Source organism: Pteronotus mesoamericanus, unplaced genomic scaffold (assembly GCF_021234165.1).
Source record: "Pteronotus mesoamericanus isolate MK-2021 breed Mesoamerican mustached bat unplaced genomic scaffold, CSHL_Meso_final contig_35, whole genome shotgun sequence".
Taxonomy (NCBI): domain Eukaryota; kingdom Metazoa; phylum Chordata; class Mammalia; order Chiroptera; family Mormoopidae; genus Pteronotus; species Pteronotus mesoamericanus.
In genome coordinates, this window is record NW_026555139.1 from 49491 (window position 1) to 55490 (window position 6000).

The following is a 6000-nucleotide window of genomic DNA, read 5'->3' on the forward strand; positions in this document are numbered from 1 at the left end:
AATTCACACGGTGCGGGACTCCTTCTGTTCTTAAAGTTCACTGAATCATAATGTGAACTCTCTTTAAGAAAATCTCTTTCATAACTCTACCCCCCTTAAATTACTGCGTAGCTGAATCATCTCACAAGCAGTGTGTGAACATTGGTAAGTTCTTTTGGGGCCTGGTCTCCTTCTGAACAAAGTTCCTGTTGCCAGACGAGGTTCGTTCATCCCCTGCATCTTTGAGTGTTTATATGAGTGTTGTTGGCAAGAGAGAAAGGCTGAGCGTGGTGTTCCTACAGTTTTGTCTTTCTATCTCCTGCCATCTTGACATCCTCCAGCGTGACTAGGGTGAATTGATGGTTTTCGGGAGAAAGAGGTAAAATTTTTTTGGTTCTTCAGGAAGTGCATGTCAAGAACAGAATCCAGAAACTCTCCCAAAGAAGGCAGTGACCCTCTGATAGCCATGTATTGCTTTCCTCTCAGTAACACACTCGCACTAGCATCAGGGAGTACCTTCTTTTCCCGGGCTTGAAAAGTGGACTTTACTTACTCTTCAGAAACCTGGCAGTGCACGTGCTCTTTGGCCTGGGTAATGCTTCACAGCATTACCATGGTGCAGAAGTTGGAACCAGCCACATGCAATGCTTTCCAACAGACGCATTACAAACATTTCCCAGAAGTAAGTGATCAACTCCTTAGATCACTTCTCAGTTGGGAATGTAGACATCATTTTCTGTTTTAAAGTTCTAATTTGTCTCTTGGGGAGTTTGTTTCTAACTCTTTGGATAACCATGTGCATTATTATCAGCTGACAGACAGCGCTGTAGCAATTGATTTCAGCACCAGAGCACGAAAAATGACGTTTGCCTTTGAAGTCTCAGGTATTTTCATGGGCTATTTCCTTGTTCTCATGAAGGGAGGATTCGGTGTTCTTTATGAAGCCACACATGGCTTCATTACAGGAAGCGAATTCGCACGATGCGGGGCTTGTACCGCTTTTAAAGCTCACTGATTCATTACGTGAACTCTCTTTAAGAAAATCTCTTCTTACTTAACTTTAGCCTCTTAAAGCACTGCATAGCGGAACACTCAGAAGCAGAGTGTGAATATTTGTAATTTCTTTGGGGATATGGACTCTTTCTCAACATAGTTCCTGTTGCCAGATTACGTTCGTTCTTCCCCTGAATCTTTGAATCTTTATGTCAGTGTTGTTGGCAAAGAGAAAGGTGGAGCGGGTTGCTCCTAGAATTTCCTCTTTCTATCTCCTGCCACCTTGATTTCCTCAGGCATGTCTAGGGTGAATTGATGATTTTCTGGAGCGAGAGTAAAAATTTCATTTCTTCCTTCTGGAAGTTTGTGTCACATTCAGATTCTGGAAACTCCTCTGAAGAAAGCTCTCCTGAAGAAAGCTGTGACCCTCTTATAAGCAATGTATTAATTTCCTCTCAGTAACACACTTGCACTAGCATGAGGCAGTTCCTTGTTTTCCAGTGCTTGAAATGTAGACTTACGGAATCTACAGGAACCTAACAGTGCAACTGCTCTTCGTTCTGGCGAACGCTTCACAGCATTGTCACTATGCAGAAGTTGGAACCAGCTACTTCTAATACATTCCAACAGACGTATTAGAAACATTTCCTAGAAGTAAGTGATCAACTTCTTAGATCAGTTCTTGGTTGGGAGAGTTAACATCATTGTCTCTTTTAAACTTCTAACCTGTCATTCGGGGAGCTTGAACACTGCCTCTTTGGATAGCCATTGTTAGTGGCATCCCCTGAGAGCCAGCACTGTAGCGATTGTTTTCAGCACCAGAGTTCGAAAAAGGACATTTGCTTTTGAAGTCTGAGGTTTTTTCATGGACTAGTTTCGTGTTCACAAGGAGGGAGGATTTGGTGTACTCTATGAAGCCACACATGCTTTATCTAAGAGAAGTGAATTTGCACGAGGTAGAAAAAAGCTCTCAGAAAGAGCAATAAAATGAAAAAAGACTAACAAAAGGGAAGAGGCATTTAGAAAAATGCAGGATAGCCAAAACTTTTTAATACTTATATATGGTTACCAGTAGTAGAAGAGCATAAGGAAAGGATAGAGAAAATATTTGAAAAAGTAATGATGGAAAATTTCCCTAATTAGAGGAGAGAATATGTCACTCAAGTCCAGGAATCACAGAGTATTCCATTCAAGGGGAACCCAAGGAGGCCTACTCCAAGACACATCATCATTAAAATGGCAAATATTAAAGACAAACAGAGAATCCTAAAGGAAGAAAAGGAGAAATAGGTAGTAACATACGATATGTTACTACCCGATAGGGCTATCAGCTGACTTCTCAACAGAAACACTGCAAGCCAGAAGGGAATGGCCAGAAATATTCCAAGTCATGAAAATCAAAGGCCTGCAACTAAGGCTGCTCTATCCAGCAAAGCTCTCAATTAAAATAGAAGATGCTATAAGGAGTTTCCCAGACAAAAGAAGACTAAAAGAATATACCTCCACCAAACCAGCATTGTAAAATATGCTAAAGGGACTGCTTTAAGATGAAGAAAAAGAGTCTATGAATACCCAGTTCCTTTCACATTTGCCAATACATAATATCACCAATGTTTTTAATATGTATGAACCTGATTGTGACAATGTTGTGTTATTTTACTTGTTCCTTTTTTTATTTGTTGAAACTAAGCCTGTTTTTGTATATTTCTTTCCTATGTCTATTTTTTTAAAAGCTTTAAATAAGTTTTTGTTATTCTTTATCCATTTATTGATAAAATTTTTGCATAATTTTTTCCATTAAAAAAAAGAACAACTATTAACCCCTTTTTAAATGTGCGGCAAATACTTTCCTATTGTATTACTTGTCCTTTAACTTTTTAAATATGTATATTACTATATAGTTCTAAAATATTTAATATAATCATGTTGTCAATATTTTACTTTATAGCTTCTGGGTTTGAATATTATACTTCAGGGTAAGAAAAATATTAGTTTGTATTTTTTCCTAAAACTCCTGAGATTTTACATATTGATTTTAACTTACTTGAATATTCCTTGTATAATGTGTGAAATAGGCCTCTGTATTTGTTTTATTTCAACAGTGGTCCATGCACCTTATTAGTTGAATAAGCCTTATTTTACCCATTGACTTGAAATATCAATTTAATTATATATTATGTTGTTAGACAGATATATACTTTTTTTTCTGGAATGCTCATTATATTTTATTGATCTATTTGATTATTCCTATGCTGGTGTCATGTTGTTTTAATTGCTGAGGCTTTATAATGGTTTTAAATTTTTTTAATATTTTATAGTTAATTTGACATTTAAAAAAATAAAATCAATCTGCATTTAAGAAAGAAAGAGAATAAATAAATAAATAAATATGGAACTCCTACCTTTCACAACAACATAGATGGAACTGGAGAATATTATGCTAAGTGAAATAAGCCAGTTGGTGAAAGACAAATACCATATGATCTCACCTATAAGTGGACTCTGTTCAACAAAATAAACTAACAAACAAAATAAACCACAGGTATGGAAACATGGAGCAGACTGTAAGTGACCAGAGGTGATGGGGAAAGAGGACAATGGTGGAAAGAAGGGGAAGGAACTAGACAAAGAACATGTACAAATGACCCATGGACATGGACAATAGAGTGGGAACTGACTGTAGGAGCTGGGGAGTGGGTGTGGGATGGGTGTAGGGGGGCAAAGGGGTAAAAATTGAGACAACCATAATAGAATAAACATGATTTAAATATTTTTTTTTAAAAAGTGTGTGACAACTGCTTCTTCCAACTGCTTTCCAGCAGGATTGCTACAAACATTTACTTTGATATAATTGATGAGGTTAGATAAGCAGTTCATAGGCTGGATAGTTGAAATTTGTGTCTGTTGGAAGTTCAAACATGTCTATCAGGGAGTTTGTACACTGTAACTTTTGTTCTCAATGATCATTAGTGTTCCTCAGATAGCCAAGCATGTAGTGGTTGTTTTCTGAAGCAAATCTCATAATAAGAGATTTCCCTTATGGAACTCTGAGTTGTTTGCTGGCACAATGACATTGTTTACACAGAAGGAGGCTTCAGTTCACCCTACTCAGCAATGTATGCTTTCACTCAGAGAAGCATATTATCATGAAGTTGTGCCTGTGGAGTCTTTTCCAATGCTCAAAATTAAAAGTTTCAAACACCCACAGGGAAAATCATTGAGTTAAATGACTTACATGATTTTCCTACAGTTAACCAGTAGACCCAAAATAGCACTTCATTCCTGGAATAATATTGAAAATTATGTGACATTCTTTCCTTTAACTGGGACCTAGCAAGATTTCTGAATACAGTTAGAGTTGTCTGAGGAGTTTGGCTCTGCCGCTTAGTGGTAGAGAGGCTTGAAATTAGTGTTTGTGTGGAAGTAAAGAACAGTTTATGAGGGTGTTTCTAAAGTATGTTTTTTCATTCTCTAGGAATCTTGTGTGGACCAATAGGAGCTGGTGAAATTGAAACAGTAATCAAAAAACTACCAACACTCAAAAGCCCTGGAGCAGACAGTTTCACAGAAGAATTTTACAAAACATTTAAGGAATGGTTAACCCCTGTCCTTTTCTGTCTATTCCAAAAAAATCTAAGAAGTGGGAGGACTCCAAAACTCTTGCTATGAGGCCAGCATCATCCTAATCCCAAAACCAGATAAAGATACAGCCAAGAAAGAAAACTATAAGCCAACATCGCTGATGTACATAGACACTAAAATCCTAATCAAAATATTGGCAAACCGCATCCAGCAATACATTAAAAGAATCATCCACCATGCTCAAATGGGATTCATCCCAAGGATGCAAGGATGGTTCAATATTCACAAATCAATAAAGGTGATACATCACATAAATGAAAGGAAAGACAAAAACTACATTATCATCTCAATAGATGCAGAAAAAGCATTTGATAAGGTACAGCACCCATGTATGATAAAAAACACTCAGGAAAATGGGAATAAAGGGGGCATATCTCAACATAATAAAGGCCATATATGAAAAACCTACAGCCAACATCATACTCAATGAGCAAAAACTAAAATCTATCCCACTAAGATTGGGAAGAAGATAAGGATGTCCACTTTCACCACTTCTATTCAACATAGTATTGGAAGTTCTAGCCCCAGCGGTCAGACAAGAAAAAGACATAAAAGGCATTCAAACTGGAAAGGGGGAAGTAAAACTATCATTGTTTGCAGATGACATGATAGTGTACATAGAAAACCCTATAGACTCCACCAAAAAACTATTCTACCTAATACATGAATTTGGCAAAACAGTAGGATACAAAGTCAATATTCAGAAATCAAAGGCATTTTTGTATGCCAGCAATGAAATATCAGAAGCAGAAATCAGGAAAAAAATCCTATTTGCTATAGCAACAAGAAAAATAAAGTACCTAGGAATAAATTTAACCAAGGAAGTAAAAGACCTGTACACAGAAGATTATACAACACTGAAGAAAGAAATTAAGGAAGGCACAAATAAATGGAGGCATACACTGTGCTCATGGATTGGAAGAATTAACATCATCAAAATGTCCATACTACCCAAAGCAATTTATAGATTCAACACAATCCTTATTAAAATACCAATGATGTATTACATACAGACATAAAACAAACATTTAAGAAATTTATGTCGAACCATAAATGACCCCAAATAGCCAAAGAAATTTTAAGAAAGAAAAACAAAGCAGAAGGAATCACAATACTGAACATAAAACTATATTACAAAGCCAGAGTAATCAAAACGGTCTGGTACTGGCACAAGAACAGACACATAGATCAGTGGAACAGAGTAGGAAGCCCAGCAATAAACCCATGTCTCTGTCATCAATTACTATTTGATAAAGGATGCAGAAGCATAAATTGGAGTAAGAATAGTCTCTTCCACAAATGGTGTTTGGAGAGCAGGAGAGCTACATGCAAAAAATTGAAATTTGATCACCAGCTTACACCATACATAAAAATAAACTCGAGATA